At 42.7% G+C, this 16564-nt stretch overlaps 1 long non-coding RNA gene across 1 annotated transcript; it reads right to left on the reverse strand.

The window, feature by feature from the left end:
* Window positions 1–213: 213 nt before the first annotated feature.
* LOC140705485 (uncharacterized) lies at window positions 214–14284 on the reverse strand. The gene is made up of 4 exons (XR_012084875.2): window positions 14196–14284; window positions 12467–12577; window positions 11042–11165; window positions 214–9523 (listed from the first exon to the last, which is right to left on the reverse strand). It is a non-coding gene; the product is annotated as an uncharacterized LOC140705485 (long non-coding RNA).
* Window positions 14285–16564: the final 2280 nt, after the last annotated feature.

A 16564-nucleotide genomic window follows, 5' to 3' on the forward strand; every position in this document is an offset into this window, starting at 1 on the left:
AAGGAAAGAATGAGGAACCGGGCCTTCTTGCCAGTGGCCCCTTGCCTCTGGAACAACTTGCCCGTAGAGATCCGCCTGGCTCCCTCTCTGGGTGTCTTTAGAAATAAACTTAAGACATGGCTATTTTGGCAGGCTTCCCCTTCTGCTGTATCTTAATATTTACATTTTCACGTTTTGGATTTTTGCATGTTTATTGGTTCTATTGTTTTTAAATTTTGTAATGTCGCCCAGAGTAGACCATTGGTCTAGATGGGAAGGGTATGTATAAGTAAGTAAGTAAGTAAGTAAGTAAGTAAGTAAGTAAGTAAGTAAGTAAATAAATAAATAAATAAATAAATAAATAAATAAATAAATAAATAAATAAATAAATACTGTGTTGCTTTCCACTTAGTGAGCAAGGAGTAATACCAATGCACTGCTCCCCCCCTTCTAACTTTTCCAAGCTTTGAGAAGAAGAGGACCCACTCCATTCGGGAAAGCCACACCCACCATGTTTTCATCCATGAGCTCTTCTCTTGCAGAACCAGCCCAGGAGAAACCAGTTTCACCGGTCTGAATCAGAAGGAGCAATACAGGCCACTGTTTCACTGAGCACATGTGACATCACAAGCCATCCTCCTTCCCAGAATCTCTGTGGAGTAGTTTTTCAATTCAAAATAACAGTCTGGGATTTAAAATATATGAATCATTCAAACAGCATTGTATAATCAATTGCTAACAGGAAGCACAGCCAGAAGCCAAATCACCAAGGAGAACCTAGATTTGCTGTGGAGGAAGGCACACAAGTTATTTGAGCAGAAAAGATAAAAACAAACCAAGTAAATCATGGCATTTTTTTCACCTTTTAAAAACCCTCAGTAGGGTTTCACAAAGAATATAAAAAATTCAGAAAGAAGTCTAGAATGTGTCATTATGATGAGCTGGGCTGCACTTTCTAAATGCAGTAAAAAAAATCCATTTAGTAATTCCTGAGGCGTTGCTTTGTCATAATGTCTTGAATATAGAAGTTTCGGAAGAGGTAGCCATCTTAGTCTGTACTAGCACATCAGCAGGGATGGGGAATTCAGTTGTGAGACTTGATGTCAAATTGGACTTAAGTCACACCAGTGGCTCAGTCTGGACTCAACTCGGTTTTTTCTCATGACTAGTACTTGACTCAGAGTCCGCCCACCTCTCCCTTTTTTTGGGGGGGGGAGGGGAGAATCCTGTTTTTAATACAGACTTGGACTTGGGGCTTGGTGCCAAAGATCCGGGACCCAGACCCAAAGACTTGCCAACATCCTTGCATATTAGGCAGAAGAAAAGAAAAGAAAAAAGACTAAATTGTTGTGGCACCTTAAAGACTAACTGCTATACAGTATTCTAATCTGAGTCCTCTCTGAGGAAGTGGATTTGACCGTGAAAGCTCACATTAATTTTTTTATTTTTCTTTTCTTTTTGCTTCAATACAGAAATCAAGCTCAATCAGTCAAGACCGCAGAAAAAAATAACTTCAAAAACAACTACTGTATCCACTTCACACCTCTGAATTCAAATTTTTGTTTCTTGTTCCTACTTAATATTGGACAGTATGGAAAGCTAGACTACTTCTAAGAATACTAGGAAATGAAAAGCAGAGTTAAGCTTTTCATTTTGCTAACAGTCGTTTTCAGACTGCATTCATTGTTTACGGTACTCTTCATTGATCAAGTAACCTTTGAAGACCCATCAAAATTGTCACCTACTAAGTGTCTACATATAAGACGTTGTTGATAAACTCTCCAGTGTCCTTGACAACTCTTCTAGTGACAATGAGAACATCATTTGAATCAACGAGTGCTTCTCCAAAGATGTTTTCATCTTTATTCTCTAGAATTCTCTAGATTCAAGCCTCTTTAAAAAAAAAAACAAATGCATCCATCAGTCCACTGAGCTGGCCTTTTTCAAAAGCTTTCTCCTAGTCAACAAAGCATGCGTACACATCTTTGTTTATGTCATAACATCCCTTCCCAAGTCCTTTTAAAATGCTGAAGTGAGAGTAAAAGGGCATACAGCATGAAACCAAACAATAGAAATGCAAGGTGTTGAGTATCAAAATATCCAGAAGGCAATGTATCAGTAATCAAGCAATCAAATGTTATGTTCTTAATTTTGAGAACTAATATTAGGACTCAGGTCTTGTGGCTTTTCCTAGGCTTCTGGTTCATCACTCTGAGAACAGAATGCTGGACTAGATGGTCTAATCCAGCAGGGGTTTTCTATATTCTTATGTCTCTTTCTTCTTTGTAGTGTAAACAGGTATAGAGACATGCTTCTTTTGCCTAGTGTGAGGGCTTTTTTCTTGTTCTCTGTAGCAGAATACATTTGCCCTGTTCAGATCATGGGATTCACATGACCCACAAATGTATGAACTGGCAATAGGGAAATGCCAGCTGAGCATTGTTGCATGGCATACTAGCTGCGGCCACCACCTCATTTCTCCTTGTGGATGAAGATGGCCTCAAAAGAGATCCATACTGCACCTTAAAAGAGATCAGTCTACATGAACTTGCAGATGTTGGGAGGAGAACAAGAAATTGAGGTAGGATCGTTGATACAGCCACACACCTGGTTGACCTGCACTCAACCTCACTTTTGAATACAGCATTCAAAACAACAACAAAATCTTTTCAGCTCGCAGAGCCACTGCCTTGTTAACAAATTGTTCAGTAGCATTGTTATTAACTGTTATCAGCTGAACCACATCACTGTTCCTTGGCATTACACTTTTTCCCCCCTGGAGTCATTATTTAACCCTGCATAAAGCATATCTGCACCTCAGTTTCCTTGGAACAGAGAGGGCCTTTGGATTCTACCTAAGCAAGCACCCCATCCCTTCTAACTAATGCTTGATTTCTACCATTTGTGACCTGGGAATAGTGGGAGAGAATGAGTCCTGAAAGTTCCCAGATGACAAGCCTAGATGCTAAAGAGTGCTGTCCTCTTTTGACTTCAGCACTTGCTCTGGCTAAAATTATGCAGTACAGACAGCATGTTGTTAGAAGCAGGAATTCCATAAGTGCTGAAAGATATCTGATTGTCATTGCTTGAGCTTTCTCATCTCCAGTATTTTACAAATTAGCGTGCATTATTTTGTGATTGGTCATTGAGAGGTAAGCCAGGCTTTGTCTGCAAGACGGATTGCGCAGGTACATGTGTCTGTAGAATTGTCATCAGCTTCTAATAACAGGCTGCCTATATCCTTTGACATGGTGCTTACACTCCATCTCCTAGGGAGAGGGAATCCCACCAAGTATGGGCTGTCTACAAACAAGGCTAGCCCAAAGACTTCCTCCCAAAGCTGAACAACAAAGGCCCATCCAAATTGAGGTCTCCGGACCTCATACCTGGAACATTTGTTTGAAACATGAAAATAGAAAATCCCAGAAACAACTGTTCCCATCCTTATCAGTAAAATATTTAACAATAACAAATCTATTTGTCTATTTGCTGCCCTTTCATGGCAACCCAAATCTGCTGTCTGTCTCTCGCTGGTGGTAGGGCTGGCCTTGGCAATGGTGTTGGGAGCTGCTTTTCTCAGGATGTGAGGGCAGCAGTAGTTTGTAATGTGTGAACAGAGAGAATGGCCAGTATCCTATTTCTAGTCTTAACTAGACAGTAGACACATCAACTGTTCAAGGGTGACACACTCCCACTGACTCAATGGGTCTATTCTGGTTGGAACTAGCAAGAGGATCCTGGTCAATGAACGTAGGAGGGGTACAAACAAAATGAAAACACACAAGCATCCCTGGATTTTCATGGGTTGTGATTTGTTTGTTGTTTCAACTATCTCTTGATAGGCATTTCCAAAGTCTTGCGTATTACAGGCAGTGGCTGGAATCTAGTACAGTAGTTTCTCTGCACAGACCTCATGGCATGTAAACCATGAATTAGGCTGAAGCCTTTGTTTTCAATTTTTGATCCATACCCTGTTAAGAGACAGAGAAATGGAAGACAAAAACTATTTTTAATCTACTCATCTCTCTTCAATTTAATCTGCTGTTACTAGGCCTAAGCCCTTTGGTTGCCACAGAAACCGCTGCTGCCTCCCAACTGTGTAGTCCTAAGAGACTTAATTGCATTCCAAGTTTCATAAACTTTCTATTGACCTTCCCCTGGCAGACTCATGCGTGTCGCCAGATAATGAGTCAAATTAATAGTCTAACATGATGGACTGGCTTTCCTGCAGCATTGCATTTTCTCCTCAAATATCCTTTTTCTGTCCACTGAGATGCTATGTAGCAATGGTCCCATACAGATTCCGAAGTCAGCAGAATTCTGAATAGAGATTGAAGATTTGAGGTAGGAAGGTTAGAAAGTAAAATATTGCCAGCAATGAAGATGGAAAATCATCACAGCCTAGGCAAGCTGATCATAATAGTCAAAATTCAAAAAGGTGCATTTTTACAATAGAGAAGAGTGAAAATGTATCAGGATTAGCAATACAAGCAGTACCTACAGTATGTTGCCTTTGTGTGTGTGCTTGTGTGTATGTGTGTATCAACCTGCCATTTCAGCGTGCACCTCTCTCAGGCCATTAGTGACCCCTGATGACAAGAAAAAATGAAAGAGAAGGAACGCCCCCCAAATCCACGATCAGATGACTCAAAGGGGAAATTATCCAAATAATAATAACTAAAGAAACAGAAAGAGAACATTTAAGTAGGGGAAAAAATCACTGATAACCACTGTGAAATAAATTGGGGAACATTTGACCTTCCAGATGTTCTATGCTACAATTTAGCATTAAGTTGCAACTGGAAATACTGACTGAGATTTCTAGGAGTAGAAGTCCAAAAGATATGGAGAATCAATGTTTCTTCATCCCTGTAGTGTGACATTGAGTCAGAACAAAGTGAATGCTGATGGCTCCAATCACCTTTAGACACACTTCATTGCCTACATCTATTTGCCCTGGGCAAGGATCCACAGTTTCATTGGCATCAGATTGACATCTATCAAGTTAATTGGATAGCAAAATTCCAACTTCTGTATCCAGTGCATGTTGATGAACATAAGCATTAGCATTCAGAGAGTATACAATTTCAAAGCTAGAAAAATAGTTTATTTAGGAAGACACTGTAAATGTCTGTGAAGACTGCAATAATGTTATTTTATATAGAATACTTCCTTGTTTACTTCACCCAACATAATCAACTGTTGCGGAGCAAAAATAACAAATTTAAGTTTATCAAATCTTCGCAAGACTTTATAGTTATACCGTTGTTTTTGAAGTGTTTGGCACTCTCCACTAACTCTTCAAGATTAGAATGATCGTAATGTTTTCAGCATACAGTACTTAGAACTTAACAATGGAACACTTTTCTCAAGACTGTGTTACAATAAGACTACAGAGTAACAAAGAGGCTGCCTCACAGCCCTTTAGTCTAGTCTGGTAGTGCTACTCTCAGACTTGTATTTTATGCTGTGCTAAATAAAATCAAAAATCTTAGTCCTATTCTGGTATGATAACAACAGAATTCAGCCGTTCGTGTGAACCATGCAAGTCAACAGTTTCTGCATGCTTCCTTTTCTTTTGCTTCTGCTAGTTGTGGAGAGAAACAAGGAGTTCTACATGGCACTGAAGTCCTGGTTACCAGGGGAAATGAATTAACCAACAGTTCTGGTTTCTGATGTTTCAAATGTTCTGGTATTTCAAACCCACTGAACACACCTAATGTACCATTTACATTTCAGTCACTACATACAATGTATGACATTAGCATCTTAGTAGTGCAATACTTGTTTAAGTTATGTATTCCTGATAGTGCATTAGTAGGTCAGGGTGCTCAGTTTAAACAAGATACTGTGTCTGGATCGGAACCTGTGATCCACCAGATGTTGCTGGCTTGTGCCTTCCTTCATTCTATGGGCTGTGCTGGCTGATGATGATGAGACACAATGAACTAGATGCGGCCAGTGGGCAAGGCATAGTCAGGGATCATGGGAGGTCTAGTCCAAGAGCAGCTGGAGGGCTTACAGCTTGGAAACAAATGTTTTGGGGAAGGCTGATCTTTCTAGCTTTTTCTAGCAATGGTGCATTAAATGCCTTCTGATGTTGGCTTTATCCTCCCAGTGCTGTTTCTCCTCAGCCACAGCAATGTTCAGTCTGCCTCTGTACAATGAGCAATCATGGCTAACAGGCACTGGCAGAGTTTTGAAAGCTCACCCCCTTCCCTAACTTCCACTCCACGGTACCACCAGAGTCTGCAGCAGGGCCAAACCAGCTGGCAGGCAGAGGGAAATGGCTGTCCCACAAGGCAGAGGTGTCAGAGGACATAGTTGACTGTCATCTGGGAGGCCCTAAATCCCCTAAATTAGTAGGCTACTTCCAGAGATGGTGGAAGATGATCTTCCATTATTAATGACAAAGAAAAAGTAAGTCTTGCCAGCTTTGGTGCACAGAAGAGAATGAGTGCACATTTTCTTCTTCGCCTTAAGAGACCAAATGTTGTAGACCAGAACTGGTTTGTTGTGCTTTTCAAGAATGAAAGAGACACTGATTTGAATTTCATCTGTTCTGTTTGTGATGTGTTCAGCAGAGAAGAGTCATATGCATTTGATGGAAACATTAGAATGGAGCATTCTCCCTTAAACCTGTTTGTATTCAGCTTCAAAGAAATTCATTCTAACAGTCCATCAGCCAAATGCTTTGTCTCGTACACTAACCAGGCAAATAACATCCAACAGAGCACAAGGGAGCTGGACAGAGATTCCATGTCTATTCATAGCTTCCCTTAGATAATCAAAATACTTCTTTACTTTTTTGGCTCTGACACATAACTGTGGGAACAAGGCTTCCTGCCCCTTGAGAATTACTGTATAAGGGGAAAATGCCTGTACTGCTTGACATGCATTGTTTATGTAATACGCCAGTTTGGGAACAGCCAAAAGGAATAAGGCTGTCTTGTTCAGGCCAGAAGGAGAAGTGCAAAAGGCTTCAAATGTTTTAATGTGGTCTTCTAGAGAAGGAAGAGCCATGGAGACAAATGTCAGAGGTTAGAAAACATACTTTTTTGTATGACAACTTTCAAAATGCTCCAAGCTGGAATCTGCAATTTAATGACACTCCTCCTATTCCATTTGAATGCATATCCCCATCCAAATAACAAAAGACAGAGCCATTTTGAGAAACCCTGATGTAACTGATGCAGATAAGAACTTAGGGAGAGCCCTGTGGAATCCCACTGAAGCGCTGTTTGTTCCAACATTCCCTTCTCACAGAACAGTTGCCCATGGGAAGCCCACAAGCAAAAAATAAGTATAACAGCACACTCTGTCTTGACTTCACCAAATACAGGGGCACAATGTTCTTTTCATAGGGGGAAGACATACTAGCCATGTCTAGTACCTCCATCCTGTATGGGTTTATCTAGCCCTCTTTGAAAGCTGTCCAAAGAGATAGCCATTGCTATTTCTTGCAGTACTGAATCTGACAAGTTCTTCTTCCAATCCATCTGGTATCTCCCATAGGTACCACTCTGCTCTTTTCTCTGGTGTGAACAAAAGCTTGTTTTATAGATAGATTTCCCTTCCTTGTAGAGTTTTTCACATGCTTTATTGATCTGGTTAGATCTTGATGCCATTACTGTAGAAACAAAGTCACTACCTTGGCATAGAAAACATTGGAGTGGCAAACCACCCTACTGGGAGGGAAAAATCTTCCTGTTGAAATACTATAAGGACGAAACAAACCATTCTGCCCTCATAAGGTTACTATAGTGAGAACTAGAGACATAAAAGTGTCATTCACAAGTATTTGAAAATGGCTTGAACTCCCAGTTTTGGCTTCTAATTGTTGAAAGTAAATTTGAATTTATAGGAGGATTACATCTTGTATTCTCTCCCCACCCGTATGACATTTGAATGGGCACTTAAAAGTTCCATGCAACATCCTTGCTGTGTAATCAGAACATTTGCTGAAAGCAAACAGAGTCATCATCGAGTCTGCAAGTAACCAATAGTTTAACAGAAACAGGGCATAAATCATGAAATGAACATGAACATCAAGGGCCAGTATCTGTCGCTAGTTCTATCCAAAGTAGACCCATTGACTCAATGGGATTTACTTAGATGTTGACTTATGATTCACTCATTGGTTCAGTGAATCTACTCTGGATCGGGACCAGCAATAGGATACTGGCTAAGGCGTCTTAAGTAAGAGAAGTCAGATAATCAGCAACTGAGGCAATTGAATCTGAAGATTTTTTTTCTCTCAGCCACAAAAAAAATATGGCAGCCAGCTAAGTGCTGACCGTAAATTATAAATCAGCGGAACTTCCCCCAGGAGAATTTGTTCTTGGTCAGCTTTCTATGAAGACTAGAACAACTAATGATTTGAGGTAAGCACTTTGTTCTAAAAACAACACTGTGGCCCAGCCAATTTAGCTTTCAGCACTATAAGAGGTAGGTTTGTTTCTCTTGGAGTGATCTTTCAAGGCCTTGGTGCAAATGTCTTTGTGTGTTTGCTGCTCTGCTGTCAACGATGAAAGAAGGAACTCTGGCAAAACGGCTGGCCTGCCAAACTGAAGAATGAAGCGGGAGAAAACCTTGGTGCTGACAAGAAGCCTTTCGCAACCAGTGTGCTTTCCTGCCAGGTTATGTCCACAAAAGGTCATTCTGTGATGCATTTGCGGTTACCTTTCAATAGTTGAAGGCGAACCAGTCTTTGTTAAGAGGGAATCAAAAGAAGGAGGAAATGACTATCACATATTCACCACGAGTGCCCCAAAAGCTGAGGTGTCCTCCTCCCCCAACATTAAGAATTAGTGTAGTGAGCTGGCTTTTGGGTGAGTCCAAGTATAATAAATAATATATCTTGTGTTTTGTTAACACTACAGTATTGTACCTGGCCGCCTGAAGAACATTCTTGGTGGGTTTGGCGCGCAATGTAAGAATGTTTAACAAATGCTTGCAAAACTCCATGGGAAATGGGCAGAGAAAGAGAGACAAATTTGCAGCTGTTTCAAGAAGCTGAAAGGGTAAACGTGGGTCTTCAGGTTTCCATTTCTTTTATTAGCTTTATATGCCACCCCATTAGTGTAATGCACTACTCTGGGTGGTTCACAAGAAGTAGAATATCAGACTGATAACAAAAAAAGTGTGAAACTGAAAACCCAGAACCATTAGAACAGCAATAATAGTTTTGCACTTTCCTCTAGAAGAGGGAAAACAGAGGTGCAGCATCAGGCAGGGTCATTATAGGAATGAAAAGCAGTGTTTTTCTGTGAATTTCGTTGTATGGTATACTGTGTATATACTTACAATGACAATAAATTATATTATTATTTTAAGCTGCCTCCTGCATGTTAGTGGGGAGGGGGCCAGACATAGCTCCACTGGAAGCTGCTCCCATAGAGTTGGTACCCCTGTGAAGAAGGCTCGGCTACTTGTAGAAGACTTCCAGGCCTCCCTTGGAGTGGTAATAAGGAGGAGCATAGCCAGGGAGGATCTCGTGGGTTGGGCAGATCTCTTGTAGATTTGGTCAATGTAATTAATTGTTCTAAAATAGAGATAGATAACAGGGATCAAAATCAGTTGCAGAGGCTTCTTATTAGATTTCCAAGTTATAGCACCCATTTTGAAAGATCCACCTCTCCACATACTCATTATAAAAAGCTTTCTCTACTTTCTCTCAGGCTTAAGGAGGTTTGCAGGGGCATGATCTTTAATATTTTTGGACTGCAACTCTCAAAACTCTCCAAGAATTCACTAGTCAGAATTCAGGGAATTGCAGCTAGTAGGCATCCTTCAGTATTGAGAGATTATGGTAACATGCTCTGAATAGAGGTCTTGGAACATCGTCTAGTGTGGCTGAGAAGGCCAATACGAGAGTGACAATCTCTTCCACACTGAAGACAAATGCGATCTGTCTCCTGTCCAGCTCCCTGATTTTGCTGATTTTGGGATTGCCTCTTTGCCTCGGCCAGCTGGACAAGGGTCTCTTCATATTGGGAGAGGCCACGCCGCACTGCCTGCTTCCAGGCTGAACCCTCAGATGTCAAGGTTTCCCATCTGTTGAGGTCCATTCCTAAGGCCTTCAGATCCCACTTGCAGATATCCTTGTATCGCAGCTGTAGTCTCCCTCTGGGGTGTTTCCTTGCACTAATTCTCCATACAGGAGATCTTCTGGAATCTGACTGTCAACCATTCCCATGATTTGCAGTACACAGACCGAAATTTGTGAACCTCTAGATTTCACCTCACTCCCCCAGAAAAGGGCTTTTGGGCAATTTACCTCATGTACATTTCCCCCCCTTTCCCCTTCTTGCCATAGTGCTTCCTGGAAATCATAATTATTTGGGAGGTACCTTGTATAGAACCTAATAGGAATTAAGGCTACCTCTCCCAGTGTCCTCCTTGCCCAGGAGGGCCTCTCCCCAACCCATCAGTCATGTGATGGCGGGGAGGTTTTGCTGATATAGGTTGGAAGATGCTGGGAGTTGATGTCTCAGTCTCCATTAGCCTTTATAGAGGGCACCCCTAAAGAACTAAGACACCCAGGAAACACTATAGCAGGGGGGAGAGAGGGAGAAAAAAAAAAGAAAAAGAACTTGGTATCAGAGGTAGATAACTAGAAAGCCCTTCTTTCGGGGGGTGAAATCTAGAGATTAAGAGCCTCGTGGCGCAGTGGTTAAAACGCTGTACTGCAGCTAAAACTGTGCTCACGACCTGGGGTTCAAATCCCAGGTAGCCGGCTCAAGGTTGACTCAGCCTTCCATCCTTCCGAGGTCGGTAAAATGAGTACCCAGCTTGCTGGGGGGGCAATGTGTAGCCTTTATAATTAAAATTGTAAACCGCCCGGAGAGTGCTTGTAGCGCTATGGGGCGGTATATAAATCCAATAAATAAATAAATAAATAAATAGAGATGTGGGTGTGTGGGCTGCAATCCCCAGAATTCTGTCTATGGAATTCTTGAAGAATTCTAGAACCTGCAGTCCACCAAAACCACAGAAGTGTACACCCTTAGTGGTTTGATTTTAATGGGCAATTAAGTGTTATCATCTCTTAAGTCCAAACCTTCTTCTTCATTTGTTGGTATGGGCTGATCCAGCTGTCTGCATTTTTGGAACCTCCTTGTGGTGGTGATGGGGCTTTGTCACCATGAGCACCAGCACCTCCAAATTTACCACAATGCCACTGCCTAGGATAGAGGCAAAGAGTTATGGAAGATTGTAGCATGAACATCCAAGAAAGTGCTCCTGGTATATGCACCTCATTTGCTCCCTGCAGTCTAAACTTCCTGAATTTCTGAAGCTTATCACCCTAAGTTCACTTTGAATTGAGAGTGAGAATAAGAAGCCAATGTAAGTAGCTCTTCAGTTAAAGATATACATTCCCATTCCCAGAGAAAAATAAGTTGCGGACCACCAGGGACCTGGAGATAGAACGCCCAGGGAAGCCATTCGTTCAAATTGGTCATATAAATGCTAATTAAATACTAATTTTCCCTTAAGGGTTTTCCCTTAAACATCTTAAGGGAAAAAAAGTTAATTAAGAAGAATGTTGTTCAGAAGCGTGTAAAGAAGGAATTATTAATGAATGAGCAAGACTCAACATGTTTTGATGCTCCATTGTTAATGTGTACCAAATATTTATGACTACACTGTGTATAAGATAATACTTTTGTCTAAAATATTTAGATTAAAATTTGAGGGTTGTCTTATACAGGAAGTAAGGAGGGGGGAGGGATCAAAGCTTCCCCCCTCCACTTTCTTCTGAAGAAAGAAATATTGGGTTAGAAAATGGGGGGAATCTTATACATGGGGTGTCTTATACACAGAAAAATACAGTAGCCAATCTGTTCTAATGGTTTACAATAGTATACAAATTATCCCCATAGTTTATTATTATAATAATTTATAAATAACACTTAATGGAGAAGAACCTAACTTTTTAAAAAGGGAGGGAGAACCACTCCTTAAATAGGGCTTCCCTCTAGGCTTTCAGGTGAGCCTCATGAGTGGCTCAGCAGCTGCTACACCAGGACATTCCTGGGTCAGACTGGCCCCAATCCTGCAGCTGCTAGGGCCGTGTGGGCCAGATCCTGACACTAAGGCATTGTGGGAGACCATCTCTCCCACAATGCTTTGGCTTTGAAAGTCTGAGCTCATAGTAGCCACTGCTCCAATGGTGTTGTGGCAACTGGCCGCAAGTCAAAGCTGCTGCTGCTGCCCATACTGCTGTCGTCATCCTCAACTTCTGGCTCTTACTGTTCCTGCCTGGCATTGGGGGACCAACTGGCAGCAGGTTGCTTCTTTTCATTTTTACAGTCACACATCTCAGCCTTTCCTTTGTCTGGTCTGGATGGGCATACTGCTGAACCAATGGCAGGGCAAAGGCTGAAATGGAGGACGGTCTGGCAAAAAACTGGACCAATGACCATACAAATGTGGAGGCAGAGTGTGCACCTATTCAATAGTACAGAAAATATTTTGTACATACTCAGAAACACTCAAAATATTTCCAAGTAAGTATTCTTCACTGTTGAATCCCCCACTGGTCTTTGTAGTCACTTAGGCTGCACTCACTTCATAATGGCACTGGATCACGGGCCTGTAACAGGAGTACAGTACAGATACAGTATGACTCTTTCTTAACCTTTCCTTGGTTGAGACAAACACTCCATGATATTTGAAGGATGGCATATTGCTGAGAGAGGCATTCTCAGTAGATCTGTGCTTTTGATCGGCATTCTCAAGCCTGGCATTTTCCAGAAATGTTAGACTACAAGTCCTAGCATCCCTGGCCAGAAATGGAATTATGGGATTTATTGTTCCAGATGTTTCGAAAGTAGTTTGGAGTAGCCAGGTTGCAAAAACTAATTTGATCTACAAGAAGATCCAATTTGAAGGAATTAACAACAAAATAGTAGTAGGGAAAAGGCTGTAAATCGTAATAACACATCATTTTTCTCATAGAGCATCCCTTGACATATAGTAATGGCTAGTATCCTGTTTAAAAATATAGAACCTCTATGCCCACAGTGCTCTGCATTTGCTTGGAAGATGAATGGATTGCATAAATGAGAAGATTGTCTTGTTGCCAACAACAGGGCTTTTGCTGAAACACAAATATCTACTGGATTCCCTCTTGAGTGAGTAGGGTCAGAGGAGGAACCACGTATCGAAGAGACTATTTGCTGGGCAGCTTTCCTCAGACAGGACCAGGACATTGATCTTTAATAATTATTTTAAAATCTCAGAAGCATTAATCCAAATTCAATTATGTTTTGGGTCCTCTAGCCAAAATCTTAACAAATAAGGCCTTTCGTAATAACATGCTGCGCTTTGTTTGATTTTTTCAGCTTTACTTTTATTGTTTATGAACCGTATTGTCTCTTTGAGATCAACCAAGTGGAATTCTGAGGAAAGGAAGAAGGGAAGCAGGCCCAGGAAAGCGATGGTAGGAATTCTAAACCAGTGGGACAATCTGTGCAGGCCTTTGCTAAGTTTGAGAATGATTCAAAAATAAAACTGATTTTCTTCAACACCCCAGTCTGGAGTATAACACTAACAGTTTTATTACATGACAGAACTCTACAACAGCTGTCAAACATATATACAGTATATATACAGACCATAAATGGTTTGATAAGTTGGTCAATAGTGTCCTGAGTGCTTATGAATTAAATCCTCTTATTTAAAAATAGTAAGTTTTTTGGGAGGGAGGTGTGTCCCCCCTTTTTGGCAAGTTATATCTAAAAATCCTAGGTGTGAAATAAGAGTTTTCCAACAGATGAAAACTGCAGAGTTTAATTCCTTTGTGCTACTTACACTAAATTGAAGTCAAATGGATTTGAGCTGCCCAGCATTGTGTGGGGTTTCAGCTTTCCTATTTAGTGCTTTCCTATGGAGCAGTTTCTAATGTTTTGTGGCTTTGTATAAACTGAGAATATTTTGACCTTTAAAAAACTGAAATATGCTTCCAAGATATTTTAAAAGGTTATATAGTTGAAATAATATTCAGGCTGCCTTGCAACAGTGTCTGATCTTTCCTCCCTAAAGATGGATTTTTCTTGGTAAGAAAAAACAGCTTGATGTTTTGAGTCAAAGGCTCAAAACCTCCTCCCATTGCCATCTGTTGATCTGCACCTCCTCGTCTCCTAAGTGTTTCTGGCTTGCCAGTTCTTTTTTCATGACTAGCCAACCCCACATGCCTCTGTTGTACTCACCGATTCTGTGGTGGAAGCAGGTTTTCCTAACCAGGAAAACATGGAATGTGGGACTGAATCAGGCGCCATATTATACTAGCAAGATGCTTATCAGATGTTGGAAAGGTAAGTGTGAAAACCAGGTCCAAGGTGTGGCCCTTCTCATGTGTCGGGCCGATGACACATTGAGACAGTCCCATGGTTGTCATGGCGGCCATGAAGTCCTGAGCCGCCCCAGTCAAGGCAGCCTCAGCATGGATGTTGAGGTCCCCCAGCACCAGCAGCCTGGGAGTCCTCAACACCAGGTCCAAGACTGCCTCCGTCAGCTCAGGTAGGGAGACTGTTGGTACGCAGCAGGGTGGGCGGTACACCAACAGAATCCCTAATCTGTCTCGTGAGCCCAACACACAATACAGGCCCTCAAGACCTCCTCTCAAAGGGATAGGAAGCCTGGTCAAGGAGATAGAACTCCTATAGACTATAGCAACTCCCCCTCCCCGACCCTCCGAGCGACACTGGTGCTGGACTGAGTACCCAGGAGGACACAGCTGGGAGAGGGGGACACCACCTTCCTCTCCCACCCAGGTCTCAGTAATGCACGCCAGGTCAGCACCCTCATCCAGAATTACATCATGGATGAGGGCAGTTTTATTTTGTACTGACCTGGCGTTCATCAACAGCACCGTGTGGCTCGAGGGTTTGCTGATATGGTCGCCTGATACCATTTGGTTGGAGGTAGGACTAGAAGAGGGGATAGATGTAAGATATCTAACCTCTCTTCTCCTACGCGGGCATGTTCTACCCCCACCACCATTCCTTCCCCTACCCAGCACCACCTCAATGGCTGCCCCCTCCAACGCCCTCCCCCCTTCCTGTTCCATCAGGTCCACTGTGGGTCTCTATGCAACCTGATGGCAATTAGTAATACTAACAGTTAAAACAAACAAACAAGAACAAACCCACACACCCTTCTAATGCCCCTTCTCCCCTCCCAGCCAGGTGGCTGGTGTTGAGGAAGGGGTGGGGTGGCCCAAAGCAGCAGCAGCAGCAGCAGCAGGGTCCCGGTCCTGAAAGGCAGGGGAGTGCAGGCCAGAAATACTCCCAGGCACTGACTCTCACCCAGTGCCTGGGGACGGCAGATGTTACCAGCGACTCCCCCGACAACAGGAACGTTGCTCTCGCAGGGCCCTGGCACCGGCTTCTTGCTTTTACAGCTTCCCTCCCCTCCCAGCCAGGTGGCTGGTGTTGAGGAAGGGGTGGGGTTGCCCAAAGCAGCAGCAGCACCAGCAGCAGCAGGGTCCCGGTCCTGAAGGGCAGGGGAGTGCAGGCCAGAAATACTCCCAGGCACTGTCTCTCACCCAGTGCCTGGGGATGGCAGATGTTACCATGTCTGGCAGATGTTACTCGTGTCTGGACCTGATAATGGACTGGATGAGGGTTAATAAATTGAAACTCAATCCAGACAAGACGGAAGTGCTGTTAGTGGGTGCTTCGCCGGACAGGTTGGAGGGCCACTTCCCTGTCCTGAATGGGGTTACACTCCCCCTAAGGGACAGGGTCCGCAGCCTGGGGGTGCTCCTGGACCCCAGTCTAACTTTGGAAGCTCAGGTGGACTCGGTGGCCAGGGGTGCCTTCCTTCAGCTGCGGAAATTATACCAGCTACGGCCCTACCTGGACGAGTGGAGTCTCATGACAGTTACACATGCACTGGTAACATCTCGTATTGATTATTGCAATGCGCTCTACGTGGGGCTGCCTTTGAAGACAGTCCGGCGACTGCAACTGGTTCAGAATCGAGCTGCGCGGCTGGTGAGTGGTGGGGCCGCCAGAGAGCACATCAAGCCGATTCTGTATAATTTACACTGGTTACCAGTTGCTGTCCGGGCCCAATTCAAAGTGCTTGTTTTGACATATAAAGCCCTAAACGGCTTGGGCCCTGGATACTTGAAGGACCGCCTCCTTCCATATGAGCCTACCCGGCTGTTAAGATCTAGCCAGGGGGCCCTTTTGAAAGAGCCATCCCTCAAGGAGGTAAGAGGGATGGCTTGTAGATAAAAAGGGCCTTCTCGGCAGCTGCCCCCAGACTATGGAACGCCCTCCCAACTGAAATTCGCCTGGCGCCGACACTGATGATATTTCGGCGCCAGGTCAAAACCTTCCTGTTCCAGAAGGCTTTTAATTGAAATAACATTAACTGTGGGTCTTAATGATGGCAATTTTAATTGTATTTTAATTGTATTTTAATTGTATTTTAATCATTTTATTTTATTGCATTGAATTTTAATTGTTGTAAGCCGCCCAGAGACCTTTGGGTAGAGTGGGCGGCATATAAATTAAATAAATAAATAAATAAATAAATAAAGTAGGGAGCCAAGAGATAAAAGGAACAA

The sequence above is a fragment of the Pogona vitticeps genome, chromosome 3 (assembly GCF_051106095.1).
Source record: "Pogona vitticeps strain Pit_001003342236 chromosome 3, PviZW2.1, whole genome shotgun sequence".
Classification (NCBI taxonomy): domain Eukaryota; kingdom Metazoa; phylum Chordata; class Lepidosauria; order Squamata; family Agamidae; genus Pogona; species Pogona vitticeps.